The following is a 12,148-nucleotide window of genomic DNA, read 5'->3' as shown; positions in this document are numbered from 1 at the left end:
TATGGTTCTTATAAATGACCCAAGTTCTTCATTTATCCTCTTGGTGAAATAAGTTCTTGTCTCCTTGTTGATATCAATCGAATCTATCATTTCCGTTAGTGGCAGAATTTCACCTCATAATTTTGAGATGTTTTCCGTAAGACCACAACAAGTTTACTCTTTTCGTTGTTGGTTTTCCAACAACTCCGTTCGACCCTTCTCCTAAGGATGCCTTTTCAAACTCTTTTGTGACAGAAGTTGGCATTTTCTTCTCCATATCTTCTATTTTTTCGTTCCGAAGGCATTGTGATGTTGCTCTTTTCTCTCATCATCTCAAATTGTGAGGATTGTGTTCTTTTCATGCTTATCCATTTAACCGGAGTGTTGTGTCTACCATCCCTCTTCTAACCGGAGTCTCATCCAAGTGCTTGCATATTGCAAAGTTCATATTCAATTCCTTCCATTTTCAGTCATAGTGCTGCCCAAATTATATCATTCTTATTCCTTCTCTATCTTGTTTTAACCGGAGTGTCGTCATAATTGATCTTTATCGATCCTTGTACATCTTGTTTTTACCGGAGTGTTTGCATGTACTTCTTGTCCATTGCAATCCTTTTATTTAATCTTTCAACCTACAAGGTTCTCGTAATGTTCCTTGTTCCTCTTTTCTAACGGAGGTTTTCAACTGTGTTTATCTTCATTGTATTATGTCTTTCAATTGTTTAACCTCTCAAGGTTCATTGGTTTCACTCATTTGTCAAAGAAGCAACTTAGTTTTACCTCTTCTCTTCCTCTTCTGTTTCTCTCCGGTGCCATCCTAGATCTCGGGACGAGATCCTCTCGTAGTGGTGGAGTGTTGTGATGCCCCGAGACCGATGTGGCAGGTGTCTTCAAGTTATTCGATGTTTTTGCCTTGTCATTTCTTTGCATGTTGCATCTTTGTCATGTCATCATGTGCATTGCATCATCATGTTTTTGAAACTTGCAGTTCCGTCCCTTGTCAGTTCTGAGCCCAACCACACTCGCACGCGCCCGCAGCATGTCCGAAATATTATTTTATAAGTGGTCAGAAAATATTCTTGGATTGGGATGAAAGTTGGTGTGCGGTGTTGTTTTGTTGTTAGTAGGCTGCCTGCCAAGTTTCATCGCATTCGGAGTCCGTTTGACGCCCCAACGAATAAATATAGCGGCAAGAGTAGTCAGTCTAACGTCGGACGTTTTCGGTCTCCGGAAACAGTCGCCGGGCCTCTCTCTCTTCTCTTCTCTCAGCCTGAAGCTTTCTGCACAGTCCGCTACCTACCGCCAGGCCAGCCTAACCCTCTTTGCAAAGTGCATCGACCCCTCGCGCGTGTCCGAAACTCACCCGAACCCGACTCGGACCGTCGTTACCGTTGTGTCCGGATCATCCCCAAACATCTACAAAACATCTCCTTTTTCCTATTTGGACTTCCTAACTATTTATTTCTCAAATGCCCGATTACGATCGGAGGGATCCGATAGCCCCCAACTTAATCCACCTACCATATAAATACACAAGGTCCAACCCTAAAAATCAAGAACCTTGTCCCATCCTCCTACGCGCCGCCACTGCATATCCCCCTCGGGATCTCCCCTGCCTGATCCACCGAAGCCGCATCCTACGTCCTTGTTTTCCCCATCGAGCCAATCAACCAGCTCCTCCCGATTCATCCAGCCTCCTCCCCTTGATCCACCCGTCCACCTCCGTCTCTGTCCTCGCGCTCCTGGCCGCGGCCGCCACCGCTCAGGCGCCCGGAGCAGCCCCCAGCGTCCTTCGCCTGCAGGCACCACTACCATGCCTCGTCCCCGAGCCGAGCTCCATGGAAGAGATGAGCGCCTCCCTTCCTCTCTTCTTCATTCTTCCCTTGCTCTCCCCGTACCCTGATCTCTCTCCCTCGTTCTTTCATACAGGATTCCTCCTGAGCACCATGGACAGGAGCCCCCTCAGGGATAGCCAAGCCCGCGGTTCCATTGTCCCGGAGCCCCCATGTCGTCGTCCCGGCCATCCCCGTCGTTGCCGGACCTCCTCAGCTCGCCGGAGCCCCAAGATCCGCGCCAAGTCCCTACTGTCGCGCCTTCGCCAAGTCCCCATCGCCGGCCCCTGCTTCTGCTGCATTGGGAAGCTGCAGTTCAAGAAGAGATGGACGAGCACCTGGATCCGCCCTCCTCCGCCTGTCCCTGACCTCGCTGGAGCCGCTTCCCGCAGTGCCCTCGTCCTCATCGCCGGCAACCGCTGCGCCCTGAACCTGTCTCTGCTTCCCTCTTGCGTTGACCGTGCCCCCTCCCTTGTTCGATCCACCAGCGTCCTATGCGACGCCCAGAGCTCTAGTCGGCCTGCTTCCCCTCCAACCTGGGCCTCAGCCCATGGGTGAGGAGCCCTAGCACCTCTTGTTGTTTTTTTCTTTTCCCCGCTGGTTGGGCCGGCTAGTTTCGGCCCACATCGTTTTTTTCCAGTTCTGAACGTTTTAGTATTTATCCGGAGATCGCACTTTTAAAGAAAAGCCCTCATACTTCATTCATTTAATAACTCACAAACCGTGCATCATATGTAAAAACTCCAAATATGAAAAATGCTTAGAATTTTGTGTAATTTAATATTTTTCCTGTTTCATGCGTGTTTGAAATGTTTAAAATGTTGTTTGTTTAAATTGCTCAAATAGCATGCTAAAATGATTTATTTCATAACTCAATAACCGTAGCTCCAAACCTAACAAACTTTACATGAAAATGGGGTAGAAAAATGCCTAGATTAACATGGTGGCCTTATTTTGCATGTTTAACAACCCTAAAATTTGGTTTAGAGCAGAACAGTACCAAACCTAAAATATGCATATGGGGATTTACCAGAATTGTTGATCGTTGTTTCTGACCTCATTTAAACTTGCCTAGATAGATAGTTTCCTTATGCTTTCACCTCTTGCCAAGTTCTACAACATTTAATTTTGTTGAGTACCTAACAGGGAGTGAACTAAATAAGTCACGTGGTGTTCCGTCAATATGCAACTCGTTGCATATTGAGCTCCACTTAATTTGTAGGTTTGTTCGTGCACTTTGCCATACCATGCCTCATTAAACCGGACATGCATCATACTTGTTTGTGCATCATGCCATGCTTATGTGATGTTTGTTCACTATGTTGTTTGCTTTCTTTTCGGTGTACTTCTTCTCGGTAATCCAGTAACGTTGCGTTTTTGAGGATTTGTTCGACTACATCCGTTTTTCTTCTTCATGGACTCGTTCTTCTTCCTTGCGGGATCTCAGGCAAGATGACCATACCCTCGAAATCACTTTTATCTTTGCTTGCTAGATGCTCGCTCTTTTGCTATGCCTATGCTGCGATACCTACCACTTGCTATATCATGCCTCCCATGTTGCTAAGCCAAGCCTCTAACCCACCTTGTCCTAGCAAACCGTTGTTTGGCTATGTTACCGCTTTGCTCAGCCCCTCTTATAGTGTTGTTAGTTGCAGGTGAAGATTGGAGTTGTTCCTTGTTGGAACATGGATATTTTGTTGGGATATCACAATATCTCTTATTTTATTAATGCATCTATATACTTGGTAAAGGGTGGAAGGTTCGGCCTTATGCCTGGTGTTTTGTTCCATTCTTGCCGCCTTAGTTTCCGTCATATCGGTATTACGTTCTCGGATTTTGCGTTCCTTACACAGTTGGGTTATAATGGGAACCCCTTGACAATTCGCTTTGAACAAAACTCCTCCAGTAAGGCCCAACCTTGGTTTTACCATTTGCCTCACCACCACCTACTTTTCCCTTGGGAGTCGCGCTCCCGAGGGTCATCTGATTTTAACCCCCCTGGGCCAGTGCTCCTCTGAGTGTTGGTCCGAACCGAGTAGACTGCGGGGCCACCTCGGGGCAACTTGATGGTTGGTTTTACTCATAGGATGTCTCATCTGAGTGTGCCCTGAGAACGAGATATGCGCAGCTCCAATCGGGATTTGTCGGCACATTCGGGCGGCTTTGCTGGACTTGTTTTACCTTTATCGAGGATGTCTTGTAACCGGGATGCCAAGTCTGATCGGATTGTCTTGGGAGAAGGAATATCCTTCGTTGACCGTGAGAGCTTGTGATGGGCTAAGTTGGGACACCCCTGCAGGGATTGAACTTTCAAAAGTCGTGCCCGCGGTTATGGGCAGATGGGTATTTGTTAATGTCCGGTTGTAGAAAACTTAAACCCTAACTTATTTAAAATGCATCAACCGCGTGTGTAACCGTGATGGTCTCTTTCCGGTGGAGTCTGGGAAGTGAATACGGTGTTGGAGTCATGCTTGACGTAGGTTGTTCTAGGATCACTTCTTGATCATAGATTCTCGACCGTGCTTTGCCTTCTCTTCTTGCTCTCATTTGCGTATGCTAGCCACCAAATATGCTAGTCGCTTGCTGCAGCTCCACCTTATACCTTTTACCCTTCCTATAAGCTTAAATAGTCTTGATTGCTAGGGTGTGAGATTGCTGAGTCCCCATGACTCATAGTTACTTCCAAAACCAGCTTGCAGGTGCCGATGATATCGTGTAGGGGACGCAACCGAGCTGAAGGAGGAGCTCGATGAAGATCATGTTCGTTATGTTGTTCCGTTTTCCAGTTGATCAGTAGTGGAGCCCAGTTGGGACGATCGGGGATCTGTGTAGCATTTGGGGTAGTCTTCTTTTATTTTGGTTCCGTAGTCGGACCTTGACTCTATCTGGTTGATGTAATGCTTTATTCATGTATGGGATGAAGTGGCGATTGTAAGCCAACTATGTATCTCTTTCCCTTATTTATTACATGGGTTGTTGTGAAGATTACCTCACTTGCGAATTGCTTTCAATGCGGTTAGGCCTCTAACACTACAAAAAAAAGACACATCCATGACATTTTGGGCTGAACGAAAAAACTTTCTGTCATACATATGACACTTCTATGACAATAATTGTGACAAAACCCGGTATCATCATAGATGTGGTGGGCTCCTACTTATATGACAAAAAAATCATGACAGAAAATGGGCTTCTCGTCCTGGGCGGGCCGGAGACGCAGCTGCATGACATTCTTTGGGCCGTCCATGACGGAAAAACCTTGGTAGAAGCGAGGGGGAGGAAAATTTTGGGGAGTGCCTGGTTACGGTGGGAGGTCAGGGCTGAGCGATGCGCGTTTCTCTCGTACACGTACGCGCGTCTGTGCGAGGCGTTGGCTCTAACTGAACCCGAGCGAGGCGTTGGGCTCTAACTGAACCCGAGCGATTGCACTGCAGGCTACGCGTTACTGATTCCTTGGCTACTGCTGCTAACTGAAGCCGATCGATGGGATGAATAGTGAGTGTTGCGGGGGGGGGGGGTTAGATGAACAGTGAGCGGTGGCGTTGCCTCTTGATGAAAAGGACCCCGTGGTGTGGTGGAGGGCTGGATGAACAGTAGACGGTGGAGGGGTGCCCATGGAAGGGTGGATGAACAGGACCCCGTGTAGTGGAGGACTGGATGAATAGTAGAGGGTGGAGGGGTGCCCATGGAGGTGTGGTTGAACAGGACCCCGTGGTGTGGAGGGCTGGATGAACAGTAGACGGTGGAGGGGTGGTTGAACAGTAGCCGGTGGAGTAGCGCGCGATGGAGGCTGGATGAACAGGAGCCCGTGGAGGCTGGAGGAGGTCGACGGTGGATGAACAGTAGCTCGTGGAGGCTGGAGGGGGTCGACGGTGGAGATGAACAGTATCCCGTGGAGTCCCGTTTTGTGGTACGCCACACCCCGCCCGATGAACTGGACCCCCGTTTCGACCGTAGCGCTCCAACACAAGTCCGTTTCCTCCGTTTTGTGGTACGCCACACCCCTCCCGATCAACATGACCCCCGTTTCGACCGTAGGAGGTCCGTTTCCTCCGTTTTGCGGTACGCCACACCCCTCCCGATCAACAGGAACCCCGTTTCGACTGTAGGAGGTCTGTTTCCTCTGTTTTGCGGTACACCACACCACTCCCGATCAATAGGACCCCGTTTCGACCATAGGAGGTCCGTTTCCTACGTTGTGCGGTATGCCAGGCCTCGTTTCCATCGGCTCTTCCGTCCAAGACCTCCCGATGAACACGACCACGCATTCTGTTCCGACCCAGCCGTGTTGCCTCCCAATGAACACGACGCATTCCGTTGCCTCCCCATGAACACGACGACGACGCTGTTTCTCCGTTCTGACCCAGTCATGTACACGAGCCCTCGCCGTACCTATGCGCGAGTAGGCGTTCGAGACCCCGCCCGTATGTACACATACGTGGCAGTATTTTCTTTCTTGCACCCTGGCCGATGTACGTACATGTACATGCTACGTGCGCGCCTCTACTACAACACGTGCACGCCTCTACATCCACCAGTATATATGTACGTACACGTTCGTGACCAGAATGACAACGCTACGTACGTTTCGACCAGATGGGTCCCGACTGTCAGGCACTTCCTTGCATGCGAAGGTGTAGCTGGTGGGTCCCAGCAGTCGGGGGGAATCATTTTTTTCGCAAAATACGGTGGCCCGTCCGGTGGGTCCCTGTTGTCAGGTGGAGGAATCATTATTTTCTGCGTAATAAGGAGGCACTTCCTTGCATGCGAAGATATAGCTGGTGGGTCCGACATGTCAGCAGGGGGAACGTTTTTTCCGTGAAATACAGAGGCCCTTCCGGTGGGTCTCGGCTGTCAGGTCCTCGCAAAAAAAGGGAAAGAAAATCAAAGACTTGGGAAGGCGTACAGAACAAGCTAGTGTATCAGTAAAGAGACGTTGCCGAGTTTTAGAAAAAAGAAAGACGTGCTCCTGTAGCTGGTTCGAATCCAAACCTAGACTATGACCATATATGGTGCTATGCTACTCTGCAAGTAATGAAACTGACATATCCAACGTTCACTTCTCCTCTTCTCTACTTACTCTGCCTAGCATCAGAAGCTCTAGCCGCAGCAACCATGTCTGCTGGCTGCTCGTCCACCTGCTCTTCAGCAGGCAACAACCAGATATGCGCAAGTCGCAACCTGTACCATCGCCTGTGGGTCTCATCACACCCTCGCCGGCACGCGCACTGCAGCCGATTGCTCATCGCAACCCGCTGCCGTTGGTGTGGCGCCACTGCTGCAAATCACGCAGAGTCATCCGTCGCATCTCAACCACAATCTGCAACCCTGGCCGAGTCTTCTACAAATGCCCGAATCATGGGGTAATAATATGTTTAAGTGTTGTTCTGCTGCTTTCAGTTGCTGATTTTTTCAATAGTTTAGTTGATGATTTACCAATTTGAATCATGCAGAAAAGGGAAGATTCATGTGATTTGTATTTCTGGGAAGTTGCTGATGTGGGGGAATGCAAGTACGCTAATTATTTGGTTAGCCGAGGAATCCCAATACCAGCAGGTTGGGGTGTTGGACAAGTAACTGAAGGAACGGCCGAAGAGGAAGATGCAGAGCAGAAGGTTAAAGATGCAGTTCCTCTGATCATGGCCAAGCAACAACTGCTGAACGACCTTGACAGCAATGAGGAGATGAAAGAGCTTGTGAAGATAATGGGCAAAATTGGTGTGCTCTGTAGGATGATTGTCTCTTTATTTGCAGTGTTTGTAGCACTCGTGATGTATTCAGTGGCTACGACATGAGCACTTTGCAGAAACTAGTAATGAATGAAACCTGTGTAGAAGGCTGGGTGTAGTGTTTTGAACATCTAATGATTTCTATTAATGGAAATCAGGGGGTATCCCCTTTTGCTCATATAAATAAATAAATAGCAGAGGCCCTGTCGGGTCAGCTTTGTTCTCATTCGAAGACATCGAGCAAATTGCAGTCCAACAGCAAACTATGTCATCAAATTCAAGTTTCACAGCCAAATGTGAGTACAACTAAACAACAATGTCATCATGTTTTAGTTGTCATACATTCACCAAACACAAATCAGCATACATAACAAGTGATGTTCTCACAGCAAAATACTAAACAACATGTTCACCAGGTTTCAGTTGTCATAGCAAACACAATTTCACATAGTAGATAAAAAAATGTCTTCTGACAGGCAAATACGACAAAAGCAATGTAATCATCATCCGCAGCAGCAGCGTCAACATCTTCGCCATGTGTATCAGTCTGAATTGTAATTCCCCGCGGTGTCATCTTCTTCTTCGTCCTCGAACACTGGCTTCTTCTTGATCAACTCTTGTATGTCCATAGCACGACAGGCAATCTTTTCACTGGCGTCATTGACGTGATGGTTCTCAAAGATATTAGGAACATCTGTGTTATCTTGTACATCAGGAGCAGTGTGAGCATCATCTTGTTGTGCAACTTCATTAAACGAATTCCTCTGCTCAAATCTTTGCAATACTCTCCAGTCATCGCTACGTGCAAATGTGTCTTCCAAGAAAAATATTTGTGTTGCTTGATTTGCCAAAATAAAAGGCTCGTTGGTCTAGTACATCGCCTTGACATTGATGGATTTGAAATAATCATGAGCTCTGGGTTTTGCGATCCTGGAAAACAGGTTATACCAATGACAGCACAACAGAACCACACACCGATGATCCTCGAAACTAGAGATATACTGCAACTGAACAATGTCTGTTATGTTAGCATACATTTCAGTTGTCTCTTTGTCATACGTATTCGTTCTCATGATGACACTATTTTGTGTCTTCCTGCCTTCGTCTCGTGCAAGGGTGTAGTAGCGCACATCTCCAACAATGCAAGATTCATAATGTCTTACCCGAGTATCAGGACCCATTGCTAGTGAGTAAAGGGCATCATCAACTGCCTGCACATCCTCCCGCATCTTCTTAACCTATGGTTAGAAAATAGACAAGCTGATCATCTTATGTACTCAATATATTAAAAAAAACTGACAGTGCACTTCAAAAGCTTACATGGTTCTTGAACCATTTCGCAAATCCTGCCATAACTAGTTTGTCAATGTTTCTTGGATTTTGCGGCAGTAACTCCTCTTTGTAGATGCTGCACAACATAGTGATCGCGTCAAACATCTAAATATATAAGAATGTGATGCAAGTTTGGTATATTACGATGTATAAGCTGCAGTACTGCACTTACTTGATATAAGGTAGTATCTCAGGACAGTTATTCAACACATACCAAACCATTTTGTCCAAATCTTTAGGTTTGTCCTCTTGTCGACTCTTCCCTATAACTCGAACAGAATAATTGAAAACATTGAGCCCGGTATTGTCTTCACCCACCTCTTTGCTAAGCTGATCAGCTGTTTCCATGTATTTTGAGCAGAATGTCAACGCTTCTGTAGCAATGTAAACCTCTGCAATGGAACCCTCGGGTCTAGCTCTGTTCCTAACATAGCCCTTGAAAGTGCCTAGCCGCCTTTCAATAGGGTACATCCAGCCATACTGTACTGGACCTCTAAATAGTGCCTCATCAGGTAGATGAACAGCCAAATGCACCATCACATCAAAGAAGGTTGGAGGATATATCTTCTCAAGGTCGCATAGGATAGTTGGTAGCTTGTCTCTAAGACGCTCCAAAGCATCTATCCTGGTATTCCTACTGCAGAGTTCCTTGAAGAATTGTCCCAACTCTGCAACTGCTCTGTATAAGTCAGGGCGGCCCAATCCTCTAAGGATAACAGGTAAAACCCTTTGAAGTAGGACGTGGCAGTCATGAGTTTTCAACCCTTGTACCTTGTTTCCATCTGCATTGACTCTCCTTTCAGGGTTGGAAGCAAATCCATGTGGGAATCTCACACGTGACAGGACCTCGCATAATTCTTTTCTTCTTACCTTGTCCAAGACGTACACAGCTGGTGCCATATCCCGTGGTTTACCTTCATCTTGCACCTGCAAATCTTGTATGATACCCAGGTGTGTCAAATCAATCCTAGATTTTAAGGTATCTTTCGTCTTGCCTTCAATATTAAGAAGTGTGCCGATAATGCTGTCACATATATTTTTCTCGATGTGCATCACATCAAGATTATGCCGCAGATCCAAATCTTTCCAATACTCCAAATCCCACAAAGTGGACCTGCGGGTAAACAATAATCTCACTTCTGCCCTGCCACGCTTCCTTTTTCCGCTACCATTATGAGGATGGTTTCCTGGTGTAATATGCCTGACACTCTCTAATTCCACTTGCAACTCATCGGCGGTGAGCCTCTTTGGCGCATCACGGTTTTCATGCTTTGCATTGAACACATGTCTTCGGTATTTTCTAGGAAGCGGCTTGTCCTTGGCAAGGAAACGGCGGTGTCCAATGTAACAGATCTTGCTAAGTATTGCGCATGACAGCGGATTTTTCCTGTCATAGCGAACACATGCATTGTAACCATGTGTCGTTCGCCCTGACATAGTGCCCAAAGCCGGATAATCATGGATGCACCAAATTATAACAGCACGCAGAAAGAAATCAGCTGGTGGGCTGATATATAGGTCTCGAGTGAGAACACCCTTCCATAGCTGTTGAAGTTCCTCCACAAGAGGCTCCATGAACAAATCAAAATCCTTTCCTGGACTTTTCGGACCTGGGATGAGCAAGTCCATCATGTAGTTTGATTCATTGGTGCAGACATTTGGAGACATGTTCTAAGGGATAACAAGCACTGGCCACATGCTATATGTGGCGCTCTGGTGGCCAAATGGGTTAAATCCATCTGAAGCTAAGCCAAGTCTAATGTTTCTCGGGTCAGCACCAACTCTTTGTGTTTATCATTGAAGCTTTTCCACTCACTACCATGAGATGGATGGATCATTACATTCTGATCTCTGTACTCCTGGTTCCTAGAATGCAACAGTACATCCTCTCTTGTTTCAGCATCATGAAACAACCTCTGCAATCTTGGTGTAATTGGAAAATGTCTCAGAACATTATGAGGAATCCTCTTCACAGCATCGCCATCTTTCCATCTTGATGATTTGCATTTCGGGCATTCACTTAAGTTGGCATAATCCTTCCGGAACAAAACACAATTATTCTTACAAACATGGATCATATCATATCCAATTCCAACTACACGAAGGAAATTCTTCATTTTACTGTAGGTGTGTGGCAGCTCAGACGCATCTGGGAAAGATTCACGGAAAGCAGCCAACATCACATTGAATGATTTGTTGGTCATCCGCTCAGATGTCTTCACCTGAAGAAAGGTGACCATAGCAGAGAATACTGACAGCTTATTTCCTGGGGTGACAGCAACGTTGCATTGTTCCAACATGCGGGCCCGCCATTTTTCTTCTGCAGGTGAAAGTTCAAGGAATGCACGAGCATTTCGTAGCATTGTTTCAATGTTGGTCAAACTCACTAGCTCCGCCACCACCACCTCCTCCTCCTCTTCCACTTGAGCATCAGGTAGATCAAGATGGTGATCTGCTGCTTCCACATAGTCAATAACATTGACGTTCACAGCTTCACCATGATGAACCCACCTAGTATATGTGACCGACATCCCATACAAGTGTAGATGATTTTGCACAGTTGACTGGGGTCTTGTAACTGAATTCATACAACTGCTACACGGGCAGAGCACATCTGATTTCAGACCACCGTACTCAGCTCTGATAAAGTTCATGAAGTTTTCAACCCCCTCGACATATGCAGCGGAGAATCTTCGAGCAGAAGTTATCCAAGTCATGTCCATCTGTTAGACATACAAATTAGTTCTTCTACTAGATATTACAGGAAAAACATATATGCTTTTTTATGAAGTCCAAAAGAAAAAAATACCTAGGTCGATGTCTAAAGCTATGGCAAGATATTTGGACGAGCAGATCTAAGTAACGAAATATATGTAAAGCTAATTGAGCAAACAGATTTGAGTGCCAAATTATGGCAGGCTGTTTCAGTAGTCAATGAGGCCAACACACGGCCATCGAACTATCGAAGGCCATCGCAGCTACAAAGATCGAGTATAAAATGGTGTAGAGATATTTCACCTAACAGATTGGCTACTAGACCATGGCAATCTACGTCACAATAAATACATGGCAGGATATTTTAGCAACTAATCGACCTTGGCATGCCATCTCAGCTAAGCAGATTGAGTGTAGAACAGGGCAAGGAATATTCTTAAGCAGAGCATATTGACAGTAAACTACTTCAGCAAACAGTGAGATTAACAGCGTCTATCAGCTAACATTCAGCGCTACACCAACATGAACGGGGCCTCAGTCTAGAATGCGCGTACCGTGGGA

Source organism: Triticum urartu, chromosome 5 (assembly GCF_003073215.2).
Source record: "Triticum urartu cultivar G1812 chromosome 5, Tu2.1, whole genome shotgun sequence".
In the NCBI taxonomy this organism is placed as follows: domain Eukaryota; kingdom Viridiplantae; phylum Streptophyta; class Magnoliopsida; order Poales; family Poaceae; genus Triticum; species Triticum urartu.
This window is presented reverse-complemented; position numbering follows the sequence as displayed.